The sequence below is a fragment of the Triturus cristatus genome, chromosome 4_1 (genome assembly GCF_964204655.1).
Source record: "Triturus cristatus chromosome 4_1, aTriCri1.1, whole genome shotgun sequence".
Lineage (NCBI taxonomy): Eukaryota > Metazoa > Chordata > Amphibia > Caudata > Salamandridae > Triturus > Triturus cristatus.
The window spans coordinates 1,236,538,233-1,236,552,212 of NC_140585.1; positions in this window are offsets into that span (position 1 = coordinate 1,236,538,233).

The following is a 13,980-nucleotide window of genomic DNA, read 5'->3' on the forward strand; positions in this document are numbered from 1 at the left end:
ACTCTCCCATCCCTATTTTCGAATTAATCTTGGGAATTGAAGCTAAGGGCTGTCTCTTACAGCATGTCGATTTCAATTACTATAAACGAGTCAAATTTAAAACTGTCATAAGTGCATTTAAGGTGTGGTCTACGGTCCGTAAAAATCTTGGGCTTGGGCGCTTTAATGTGTATACCCCTGTATATAAAAACAATCTTTTTCCTCATATTTTTAATGATGGATATATGAGGCAATGGTATGACAAAGGAATACAAACTATTGGAGATCTTACAACTGGACCTGATATGTTACCATTTGACATTTTAAGAGATAAATTCGGGCTAGATAATCGCCAATTCTTTAAATATCTCCAATTAAGAGATTTTTTGAGTAAAAAAACAGGTGGGTTCTCTGGCTTCTCCAAGATGCAATTAATGGAAGAATTATTTAAAAAATCAAGTACTTTCGGTGGATTGTACGGAATTCTCATTGATTTAATTCCGGATGATCTTAGTAAACATATGGATCGATGGCTAAATTGGCTGGCGGCTGAAGCTGGGGTTATTGAGGATTCATTATACAAGGCACAGACATCTTTTATGGCAACTAATTTGCAGATCCAATGTTTTAAAACTTGGTTCAATTTATACATAACACCAGCTAAGATTGCCAAATGGGGGAGAGAAATAGGTTCTACCTGCCCTCGCTGTCAGCATCCAGTTGCAGACATCATTCATATGTTTGCGAAATGTCCTATGCTTGAAACTCTGAAGGGTAGTGTGAAGGGTTTTTTAGCAAGTATACTTGGATACGAAATTGAACTTAGTCCTCAGATGATTGTTTTAGGGATAGGGGATCCTCTCTCTTTAAACTCAAGTCGTACTTTTGTATTCATTGCCTCTACAGTATTTAGGCTATGTGTAGCCACCTACTGGCTTGACTCTACTCTTCCGTCTGGCCTTTATTGGCTAGAGAGACTACTGGCAATTTATAAGTTTGAAAAAGCTGTTTATGCTAGGAAAGGCCTTACAATTAGAGCTAAAGGTCTAGCAATATGGGCCCCTCTACACAATTGGATAACTTTGAATGAATAATAATGATCTTATGAACTAGCAGATTGTATACTGCTCTGCTTTACTCCCTTTTCTTTCCTTTTTTCATTTTCTTATCTGGTTTTTCCTAAGTTTTTTTCTTTTTTGTATAAAACAATGACAGCTTCTGACATTTGGAATATATGTAGCTAGCCGTGGGAGGGGTGGGGGGCAGGTGGGGAGGTTGAGGGGGGATGAAATTTGGTGTCTTTTTTCTGGTGTTATCTTGATGTGGATATAATTGTGAAATATCAATAAAGAATAAAAAAAAAAGTATTCAATGGACAAGGGGTTCCATATATAGGTAGAAAAGGAGGGGAAAGAGGACAACCCTGCCTCGTGCCATAGCATATGGGAAAGCACGGAAATGAGAGACCATAAACACAAACCGCTGCTTGGGGAGAGCTGTAAATGCTTTGGATCCGGCGTAGAAAGCTATCGCCAAATCCAATATGCTGCAGTGTCTTAAAGAGATAGGGCTAATGGACTCTGTCAAACGCCTACTCTGCATAGATAAATAAGAGCAGGGTTTCCTGTTGTGTCCTAAACACTTCGTCCAGAAGATGAAAGATGCATCAAGTGTTGTCTCCACACTGGTGCAACACAATGGAGCCGGCCTGATCCAGAGAGACAAGTCCTGGCATAAGGGGGTTGAGGCGGTGAGCAAGAATGCTAGTGAATAATTTGGCATCTACATTTAGTAGAGATATGGGTCTGTATGAGCTGCACAACGTCGGGTCTTTGCCAGGTTTGGGAATGACCCCTATTGCGGGGTCTAGCATTGAGTCAGTGAGAGAGCATGCAGTTGGGCAGGAATTGAAGAGTCGGTGAGAACAGGTGCGAGCTCCTGACAAAAGGCTTTGCAAATTTGGGGGAGAAACCATCTGGGCCAGAGGACTTCATTGGCTTCAAGTGGGCTATGGCCAAGATTTCCTCCTCAATACATATAGGCTCGTCTAGGGATTCTGTGGACTAGGAGTGTAGTAGGGTGATGGGGAACCCACAAGACATTCCGAAAGGTCTACAGAGGCACTCTTCTCTTCCATATAGAGGGTACTGTAAAAACGTTGCTGCAATCTGAGGGTCGGAATGCACCTCTTTGTCAGGGGCAAGTCGAATCGTCTGGACGGTTCCTGCATGGGTCCTGGAGCGCAAAAAATATGCTAGCATTCTCCCGCATCGATTGCCACCAAGGTTTTATTTGTGTCGTTGGCGGTCCAAGGCATATTCTATCCTTTCTAGATCTAATCTTTTGAGGAGCAAGCAAGTTTTCTTCAGCTCTCTCCAGTGCGGTGCGTTTGTGCATCGTCTCTAACTCCAAGATTTTTAACTCATGCGCCTGTTATTTCTCCTTTCGTAAATGATTCTCTGCAGCTGATAGGGCTATAAATTCTCAGCGGACCACTGGTTTCAACGCCTCCCATAGGAAGGTCAGCGCAACTTGGCCATCGTCATTGGTCTGCAGGTAGTCTGTAATCATCTTCTGAATGGCCCTAATTGGCAAGAGAGACTGAAGTAGGAAATCTCTAAGGCGCCAGCGCAATGGTTTGGAGTGCTTCGTGTCAATGTGTACCGTAAGAGTGAGGGGTGGATGAACAGATAGCAATCAGGGAGCTATGGAAGAATCTTGCACTAGTTGTTGGAAGACTGTGGATGCAAGAATCGATGTGAGCCCATGTTTTATGTGCTGCTGAACAACAAGTGTAGTCTCTTATGTTAGGATGGTTCAGCCAGCCAGCCAGTGCCCCTTGGAGAGAAAGCCCCAGTTTGTTCCGAGCGTTGGGTAGAGCGATCAAGCACATTGTCCATAACTAAATTCAAGTTTCCCGCTCAAAACGGCCGCGGTGGGAGTCTGAAACACCGGCAAGAGGGCAGTGATTCGAAAGGATTTTTCCTGGTCATTGGGAGCGTATACATTAGCTAAGTTAAAGTGGAAGGAGCCAATTCGAAAGCGGTATGCCAGGAGGAGTCCCTTGTTTTCGGTTACTTTGGATAAAACCTCTCCTATGAAACTATTGGAAACTAGAATGCCCCCCTCTTTTTCGAGGGAGTGGACGACCACAGTTGACAGGGAAACCAGCGAGATTGCACACAGTGAATGTCTTTGGGAGGTAAATGTATTTCCTGGAGGAGGCAGATATCGCTGCCAGATCGCTCCAACAAAGAAAGGATTGCTTTGCGCTTAAGGGTGTTGTCAAGGCCTCTTACACTCTTACATTGAGGCTAGTAATCTGAATCTCCAGGGCAAACAATCAGGAGAGTGCTAAAGTCATGTACACCAAAGACAGGGAACAGAGTGCCAGTAAGAACCAATTCCCTAGAGCTAGGTTGGCACTGGTCCCAGAACAAGAAGGGCCTGATCTGATCAGATGTGAAGGAACAAAAACCCTTCAAAACACACATCAAAAAAACCTTACAGTAAACATAACAGGTCACTGGTTGCCCATTGGGACTGGTGATCTGCATTACGGGCTAGGCCTGGAGCAGAGCAAACAAATTAACCGTCAGTGCTATAGGCATCTCCCTACCGCCAGATACCCACTTAGAAAAAAAAAGAAAAAAAGAAACATGCCGGCAGAGGGCGAAGCAGTAGAAAAAAACAGCTGATGAGGGGCATTGTCAAGTGATATTTCTCCCCGTGACAGAGGCAAGCTTGTACAAGACATTCCTTTTTTCCTGTGCTCGTTCCGCCGGACCAGGTCGAGGAAATCTCCCAAATCTTCCTACACACCGCCACGAAGATCCCCTCGCCAGAGGGAAATGTGGAGAGCTCCCCCTGGTAGAAGAGGAGTCCTCAGTCTGCAGGCCCAGAACCCTGCGTGCCTCATCTAGTGATCTCAGCTGAAGGAGTCGGACCTCCCAGCAGAATTGGGGAAAGGGGTGGACCCATCCATAGGACATATCTTTGGCGCATAAGAAATCAGTATCTGGTCTGAAGCCCTTGCGACATTGCAGGGTGAGGAGGGAGACATCTTGAAAGAGGCCTAGAGTGTGCCCTCTGAAGCTTATATGTTGTGTCGCCCTGGTGGCCTTCAGAATATCCTCTTTTGTCTGAAAGACATGAACCCAGGCCAAAATATCCAATAACCTGGCTTACCAACGCAATGGAACATATTCAGGCACAGTTCTGTGCTGTCGCCCCATTCAAGGATAGAGGGACAGAGTGCCTGTGTATATTCTGTGATGTCAGTGCCCTTGTGCCTCAGATGGAACCCCACGAAGGCGAATGTTGTTACGCCAAGACCTATTTTTAAGATCCTCTGTTTGAGCATGAAGCTCATCCTGCTGCTCATATAGCGTATCCTTTCTTATCTCAGCATCTCCGCCTCCTCTCCATTGGAGGTTTTGTTGTCCTCTAGTGTTGATACTCGGTCTCCTAGAGAGGATAGATCCTGACAAAATTCCCACATATTTTGTGAGAGTTCAATCTTAAAGGATCGAAGATCTGTATTCCGGGAGTCAAAGAGAAATTCCAAGAAGCCCAGGATCACCAGGGCCTGATCCACGTCAATCGGATTTGGTTGCCCCACATGTAGGGGGGGGGGGCGGAGGACCCAAGGCTGGGTCTTTACTTTAGGCCAGTGTGGAGCGGTAAGCATCTCTCTGGCCAATTGGTCGCGCTTGCCTTTGGATGCTGCCAAGGAGATGAGGGAAAGCGAGGTAAAGGCGAGACAATGCAATTGTGCTTTTGCTGGTTCTGCAGAGAGCCCCAGGGCAGTCAAACGCACAAAGGAGCTGGTAACGGGACTAGCCTCTCAGATAGGCAAACAGAGTGCCAGAGCAGGAAGTAAAACCACAGCAGACAGAGTAGAACTAGCCCCAGGATGATGATTTTCAGGTAGAAGTTGTAGAACAAAGGGCACCGTGAGCATCAACATGGGGATCCCACCACCGTCCCACACACTCAAGAGTGCCCAAAACGAGGCCAGTCTATGTTCGAAAGGGCTCTGAGAGAGCTGTGTGTAGATGATGGTGCCCCAGGGAATCAGCAGCACAGCTCAAACCTTAGGTGGGGCCCACACTGCAATGTTCCAAATGCGGGCAGCGAGCAGCACTCTTCTGTGTCAACTACACGCTACGCAGTGCAGAGAGCCCAACGGAGATCAAGAGATTTAAATTCCCTCGGGGGCTAGATCAGGACTGCGTGAGCCCACACAAACAGGCACCCAGCGCAGGGGGAAAGCTGCGGGAGATCAGTTCAGCAGAGACCCATATAGTCTCCCACATGGGCAGCGTGATGATGATCCGGCTAGTGTGGGTCTGCCCTGATCATGCAGATCTCCTCATGTAAGCGGTGTAGGGCCACAGTAGGGCCTGGCCCAAAGGGGGGGCCTGCTGCAGTGAACCCAGGTATCTTAGTGAGGTTCCATCAGTGAGGGGGAAGGCCAAACAAGCATACGGCCCGCAGGAGACTCCAAAGCCAGCACCCCGCATGACTCCTGTGGCATATGGGGCCCAGGTAGTACTCCCCCACCGTCCCGCAGGGAAGACAAGGAAACAAGGCCAAAGTCTGGGGCATGCTGACCCCGCGATCTCCGACATGGTCCCCATTCGGTCGATGAACTCAAGTGCACTGCTCACCTTCCAGGCCGCTCCACAAGGAGGGGAGAACGAGGGTTCAGAATCTGGACCGCAGCATTCCGGGGCCCACAGCTCACTAGGGAAAACCCTAGTTAAAGCCCTGGTAATAAGATACATTGATTATGGGAATACCTTATTGGTGGGAATAAATGAAAGCCTCCTTGCTAGGCTCCAGGTGGTGCAGAATTCAGCTGCATGCCTCGTCCTGGACCTCACTCTTTGCACTCTATCGGAGCCCACGCTTCGCTCCCTCCATTGGCCACCGATCAAAAAACGTATCCTTTTTAAACTTCTTTGTGTAGTCTGCAAAACTCTTCATGGAACCATCCCTTGTTACCTCAGAAACAAATTACAGCCATACATTCCTGTCCGTCAACTCAGATCCAGTGATCTATTACTATTACGCCCCAAACGTATTCGAACGACTAGGTTTGGGAGTCACTCCTTCTCATTCTTGGCCCTTAATCACTGCAATCAGCTGCTCTTGTCCATCCTTGCCTTTTCTGATCTTACTTTCTTTAAAAAACCTCTTGAAAACTTGGATATTCAACATATAATCTTATCATCCTACAGTGTAATATCCCCTGCTGACCAAGGCGCCTAGAGACCCCCTCAGGAATGTTTTGTGTGCCTAATAAATAAATAAATACCGCCAGAAGCAGTCGCTCCTGCCCCGCCGACCCCCGGGGAGAGGCGATGGATGAGCTCAATCGGGCCTCCTTGAGCCTCAGCTGGTGTCAGCAAGCTTTTCACACTCGGCCAGAAGCAACGAGCACCACCATCCAGGCCTTCACTGCCACCATCTAGATGCCCCAGGCCTCTCATCTGTGGTGATTCAGGAGTTGGTACGCCGGGCCAGCAGGCATTGATCAAAGTGGAAACAACAGCAAAACCTATCTACATCAACAGGATACCGGGTCACCGCTTTATGCCCTCCAGTAACTGGGCAGGGTGCTAAGTTCACTGGATTGGGCAGCAGAGAGCAGGGAGACACATCTCACTCCGCCTCCATATTGGCCACGCCCCTGCCATCGTTTTTAAACCCACTCCTCCCTCCTCCCACTCTCTTTCTGCGCTCCAGTGTTTCTAACCATGTGCCTGCATTCTCTCTTGTTGGCCTCTGTCATTATTTTCTACCCACCCTGCCCTCTTCCTACTCTCCGTTGTTTCTAACAATGTGCCTGCAGCCTCTCTCTTGGACATCGTCCTCGTTTTTTAACCCACACCGTCGTTGTTTTGGAACCAACCCTGCCGTCCTCCCACTCTCTTCCTGCTCTCTGTTGTTTTTAACCCACCTTCCCACTTTCTATTGTTTCCACACAAAATAAAACTTGCTCTCCCCACCTCCTCCAGCGATGTGTGCAGTTTAATGCTTTTACTCTTCGAGAGAGTTGTGCCGCTCACAGTTATAATGCACGTAGTAGGATTTTGTGTGTGTTCCTTCGCCAGAAAGATCGAACGACACGCACATTTTGGGCCATGTCTCTATACTGATGCACAGCGCAATTAACAAGCATTGAAAATGAAATAGGTCTCGCCCTCGTTTAAGTTAAAGCAATTCTGTTTGTATATTGGTGGCTTTTTAGCTTTGCTTTTATTAGTGTTTTGCAAACTCATGTACATAACATGCATATATATGTGTGCATGCATTTATATTTGTATTTATATAGATATGCAGATGTGTATATATATATATTCACTGAAAAAACCATAGGTTTCAGGGGTGTTATAGTTAGCTGGACTTTTCACTTGTACAAAACCATTGAAATTCCCCCGTTATAGTTAGTTCAGCTAACTATAACTCGCGCGCCCGCAATGCACTGCTGATGACGTCACATATTACATCACTCATGACATGGTCAGTGACATCACTCATGACATCACTGATGACATCTCAAATGACATCACTGATGACATCACTGATGACATCATCCAGTGAATGTGTGTTATTCTGAAAATTAAATATGTTTTATATATGTATATCTCAAGGTCGATGGAAGAATAAATGGGTATATAAGTGTCTAAATAGATGATTTGTTTTTGAAAAATTGATTGTGTAACTGACTGATTAAGTGTATCATAGTGAATACATGGCTTAGTGAGTAATGTTTAAATATGTAAATATCTGTATCAGTCTCTCACTTTGTGTATAAGTGGCTGCATGGGTTGGTGAGTAGCTACATGGGTGTCTATATAGGTTATTAGTTGGTTTTTTGAGTATCAGTCTGAGTGTCTGCATGGTTCGGTGGGGGGTATTACGTAGTGCATAGGTGCATGAATGAGTGACTCACTGTTTGTATGTGTTGAACACAGTATGTGTGCAGGACTGTATGGGTGGATGAGTGTGTGTATGGGTGTGTTAGTGAGTGAATGACTGTCTCAATAGTGTCTTTATGAGTAACTACATATGTTTTAAACTAGTATATGTGACTATTGGTGTATATATGTGAGTATATGTGAGAGTGAGAGATTGAAAGAGTTCCTGTATGAATAAGTATGTGTTTCTATAAGTGATTGTTTAAAAGACTAAGTATGTGTAAGTTTCCGTAGAAGTAAGTGTGGTGGTGTGTGTATAACTGTATATGCAAGTAAATGTATGTTTGATTCTTTATTAGCATGAGTGACTATGTGTGTGAGTAACTCTATGGATGAGTGGCATTGTGTAACAGGATGTATAGGTGTATGAGTACATATGATGAGTGAGTACATGTATGAGTGACTGTATTGGACTGTTGGTGAATGAGTGGATGTGTATGTGGATCTTAGAATTACTGAAGAGGTTGTTGTAACTGGTATTGGTATGTCCATTGTTTTGAAAATTTTAGTCTCTATTTTTGAATGTGTGTATCAAAGGTTATATTAGGGTGAGAGGAGGTCTGCCACTCTATCACAAGGATGATGTCATCAGTGATGTCATCAGTGATGTCATTTGAGATGTCATCAGTGATGTCATGAGTGATGTCACTGACCATGTCATGAGTGATGTAATATGTGACGTCATCAGCAGTGCATTGCGGGCGCGCGAGTTATAGTTAGCTGAACTAACTATAACGGGGGAATTTCAATGGTTTTGTACAAGTGAAAAGTCCAGCTAACTATAACACCCCTGAAACCTATGGTTTTTTCAGTGAATTTCTGAGGTTTTTTAAATGCTAATTCCTAACTATAACGTGCCTGAAACCTATGGTTTTTTCTGTTAATTTCAAAGGTTTTTTAAATGCTAATTTCTAACTATGCCTACAGAGATAGGACATGTGAAGAAAGAAGAAAAAATGCACAGAAAGAAACAAAAGAAGTGCAGAAAGAAGCAACAGAAGTCCTCAAATACGAAGATAAGTGCAGGAAGAAGGATAACGTGCAGAAAGAACAAAAAGAAGAGCAGAAAGAAGCCTTGTTGCAAAATCATCCTGTACCCTCAACTTTTTCAGACGGATACTGGTGGTAACTGAGTCTGACTAACCAGTCCTAGAGCCAGTGCTATGTTAAAAGACACTTAGAATACAGTGAAAACACCTACATACACTAGGGAACATTATGCGTTGGGGTCCCCCTGTGATTAGCCTTACCTCCTCTATAAGCCCCTAGTATATAATAGGGCATGGGGATTAAAACTACCTCTTAAAACAGGCCACAGGGCGTTTTTGCACACGTTAACTCAGGCCCCATCCCCTCCTTTCACCATTGTGTAAACACGCCCTGTGTCCGTTTTTAGTTGGGAGATTAAGTTCATTTGAGTCCTGAGGGTCCCTAGGGTCCAACTAGCCCACTAGGTACCTCCAGTAAGTGCCACAGAGCTGCGTTGCAGAGAGGTGTAAAAAGTGGCACGGCCTGGACCACCTCTCTGCAATGCAGCTCAGTGGCGCTTACTGGAAGCACTTGGTGGGCTAGTTAGCCCCCAGGGGCCCTCAGTATTGAAGGGAAATTATATCCCCAATTTAAAACGTGCCATGGTGCGTGTTTGCACACGTCACCTCAGGCCCCGTCCCCTCCCTTCACCACTGTGTAAACGCGCCCTGTGGCTGTTCTAAGTTGAGAGATTAAGTCCCCTTGAATCCTAAGGGTCCCTAGGGTCACACTAGACCACTAGGTACCTCCAGTAAGCGCCACAGAGCTGCGTTGCAGAGAGGTGTAAAAAGGGGCTTGGCCTCAGAACACCTGTCTGCAGCGCAGCTCCCTGGCGCATACTGGAGATGCCTGTTGGGGGCGCGTTTGCAGAGTGCTGCATGGAGGGGGCATGGCCTCCGGGACGATGCCAGTCTTTTATTTATTTTATTTTTTTAAGAAGGGGGGCTGTGTGGTTCCCCTTCTTATTCTAATTTATTGGCCCTGATGACCCCATCCCCCAGGGCCTGTCTCCTAATTATATTTTTTTGACCCCAATCCCCAGGGCCGGCCACTGTTTTTTATTATTTTTAAAAAATATATATTTATAGACACACCTAGGACATGCTGGACAAACCGTACGTACCTATCACCATGACGATTTGCGTGATATTCATTAAAAGGCGACTATGCATGCAATTAATCCACGTGGAATGTATTTACACCACTAGTGAAGCTCTGACATGTCTGATGCTCTACCGTGCCTAATCCCGGTAGACACCCTTGTCGTTTATTTATACAAACATGGGTAGCTATTGACGGGCACATTTAATACACATGCACACCAAGCCATTCAAAGGGGATTCGACAAAAATTCGACCAAAACTATGCAAGAAACCCCCCTCACAGTTAATAAAACACACATCCACTGCCGGATGTGTAATACTTTTTATTTTACTCTCTGGAAAGGGGACGAACATCACTTGCGAGTCACAGCGCGCTCCTGACAGAGCCCAATGCTGTGTTACACCCACCATTGCCTGCCGAGTGCCACACACCTCTGTATTGTATTCCACTAGCTAGTGCATATGCTATGACACTCTCTAGCCCATGTGCACTGTAACACCACCCCGTGAAAATGTCATGCCACACTTTTCTTCGCACGGGTTATATTGCCCCATCTAACGTGCCTTCCTCGATGCCTATGTTATAACGCACAGTGCTATGCCATACATATTACAATTTGGGATCCATATCTTTGTCACAGTGCATATGCAACGTTACACTCCCCAGCACATATTTTATATTACAACTTTAGAGACTAGTTAGGTTACACAACACTGCCCTGTGCATATTACACTCCAAGGCGCATATCGCATAGCACGCGCTAGTGCCTGTGCTATCTCGCGCTCTCCAATGAATCTGTCATTGCGCACAATGTATTGCATATTATATTTCACGCCTGGTTCATCTTATATCACACTTTTTGGTGCATAGTTTATACCATACACTATATCTAGTTTTCATTTTCAATCGTGCTCTCAGGACTATGTTCTATATAACACTGTGTTCACCTACCCTTTTCACGGGCATTACATTTTGCGATAGGGGGTGGAGGGTCAGGGGGTGTTTTTGCCAAGTGAGCCCGGAGTCACAGTCACTAACGTCTTCTTCTTCCTGAATAAAAGTGAGATTATGCTGCATACTTGTTCATATTTTAAGTAGTTTGCACAGACAAAATGTTTTAAAAACAATAAAGTTTCTAATACCCGCCTTCTCTGAACAGTTAGCTTGCTGCCCCATCCCCCTCCTCCCTATCCTCTGTTGTGTGAATCCATGGACTAGCCTCCTCCCTCCTGCCATGTATGGTCTGATGTGCTGCCACTGCCCTCAATTTAGTATGATGTACCAGTCCACTCCTCCTGCCCTCCATTGCCCAATTCTATGCCCCATCATTGACCTCCTGCTTAAACTCTGTGCTTAGCTTGCTGCCCCTATTCTCCTTCCCCCTGCCCTCCGATGTCTTTGTGCATGCCCCTGCTCCATCCTTTTTGCCCACCATGTCCCATGGACCTGCCACTCCTATCTACTCTGAGTGTTCTGTTGAGCTGCCACTCCCCTCCCACCTGCCTAGCATTGTCAGATGACTGTAACCTGTCCCTGCCACCTCCACCCTGCCTGTCCACATGCCATGCCTCTATCCTCTTCCTCCTGTCCTACATGGTCCATTGTACTGCCACACCCTTCTGCTCTCCCTGGTCTGTTGTGCTGCAACTGCTCCTCCTGCCTGCCCCGTGTGGTCTGCTGTGAGGCCCCTTCCCCTGAACTTTCTTGTCTGTGCACAGGTCCTGACCCTCCCTTCTATCCTCCATCGTCCTTTGTGCATGCCCCTGCACCCTCCTTCTTGCCCATCATAGCCATTGTGCTGCCACTAACCCTCCCACTTGCCATGCATGGTCTTCTGTGCTGCCATGGCCCCTCCCACCTTCCCTGTGTGGTCAGTTAGCTGCCCCTGACCCCCTCCCACCTTCCCTCCATGGTCTGTGTGTATGCCATCACAGTCTCACTGTTGCTCTTCATGTTGTGTCTTGCTTCTAGTGCCCATCCTGCCTGACCTCCATGGCTATCTTGCTGCTCCTGCCCTGCCCCCTTGCCCCCAGCCCTCTGTTTACATGTGCAGACCCCTACTCCCTCCCTCCTGGCTTGTCTGTTCCATTGTAATGCCCCTGATCCGTCCCTCCTGCCCTTTATGGTCTGTTATGCTGCAGCCTTCTCTCCTGTCTGTCCATTATGGTCAGCTAGCTACCATTGCCTCTTGCCCCTCTGTTCTCTGTTGTCCATGTGCATGGTCCTGTCCCCTCCCTCTTGCTTTCTATGGATTGTTGTGCTGCACTCCCGTCCTGCATGCCCTGTGTGGTGTATTGTGCTGCTGCAAACCCTGATGCCTGCCCTGCAGGGTCAGTTTGGTGCACCTCTCCATGTCTCTCCTGTCCTCTGTTATCCAAGTCCATGTCCCTATCCAATTTCCTTTCATGATCCAATGTACCATACTTGCGAACATTTTGAACTTGGTAAGAGGGAGATTTTGAAAAAAAACTGGGGTATTGATTTTCCCCTTTGAGTTACATTGAAAAAGAGGATATTGTAGACAGGAGACAGATCAAATAAAGCCCATTTGAGCTTAAAAACATTGGACGTTTCCTGGCTGTATCGGGTCTGTTGGCATGTATGGTTGTACTACCATTGCCTCTTCCTTCTGCCCACAATGGTCTATTACATTGCCACAGCCTTGAAGGAGGGTAGATTTTGTATCACAGGGGGCCCCTGGCCCGTTCTGTCCACACCTGAAGTATGAGACCCTTGTCCTTGCCCTGCCAGCCGCATTTGTAGGCCGTATTAAATTGACCAGCGGGTCCTGTGTTGCTATATAATTATCCTGAGACATCCTTACCACTCAGCCAGCATAAAACCCCTGTGTAGGCCCTTCTGTTCAATATGTAGGCCTCTTTGTTAAATTGACCATAGCTCTGCAATTTTAGTGTATAGCAGTCTGAAGGCAGGTCTGCGAGGCCTTCTGCTCCAAACTAGTAGCCCCCACCCTACCCGAGTGCTCCGTGCTCGGTATCAAAGTTCAACATCTCCCTGAAGCTGTCGACATACAGTAGGCTGCATCCTGGACTGGTACTTGCTTCCTGGGCAGGTTTCCCGCTTTTAAGGAAGTGGCAACCGCAGAGCGTCAAGTTAGGAGAACTGAGGAGATTTTATACATGAATATATTGAATTCCTGTAGAATACCCATTATTTTCTGCTTGCTCTATGGAACTTACGATAAGCGATTGGCCTGAGAGACTGACCTTTTCACCCAGTCCATTGTCAGCATTAAGTGGGTAAATGACGAAATGTCTGGTAAAATCTGCAGACGAAGCTTTTGGGTAGCATACGTAGGTAGATGTAGCGTGCAAAGGAGCCCACAAAATGATATAAAAAGGGAGCACCCACAGATATCGACGGACAACCTCGCCGTCTGTATGTAGGTTAACAGGCTGTGCAGGTTTTCCCCAAGAACTGGGAGCTCTTGTCTTCCTTTGCTTAAAATGTCTTGCTCTGCTTTGCTTGAAGTATCTTATTCTATTTTACCTATATGAAATGTCATGTTATTTTTTAACCATTGTTCTCTTTACTTTTGCATTTAAAAGATGTTGTATTGTAATTGCAGGAATGCTTGCTCTAAGAGTAAATGTGAGTGTCCCTAGGTAACATTTTCCTTGGTGTAACTTGTTTCTCATGATGCATTTATAGATGTGTTTTCTCTCTCTCTCTGTCAGTCCATTAATTGAGATACAGAGAATATCATGACAGCTGTATGATTATCTGGATTCTGTATTTTGTACTTTATGTCTCTATTCTGCGGTTTCTTTGAAGTTGCATCTTCTCATTAAACTGCCATTGTATTCTGCCTCCAATTCCATGTCTCATATGTCTGTTTTCTTCATTTTTGGAGCAAGCG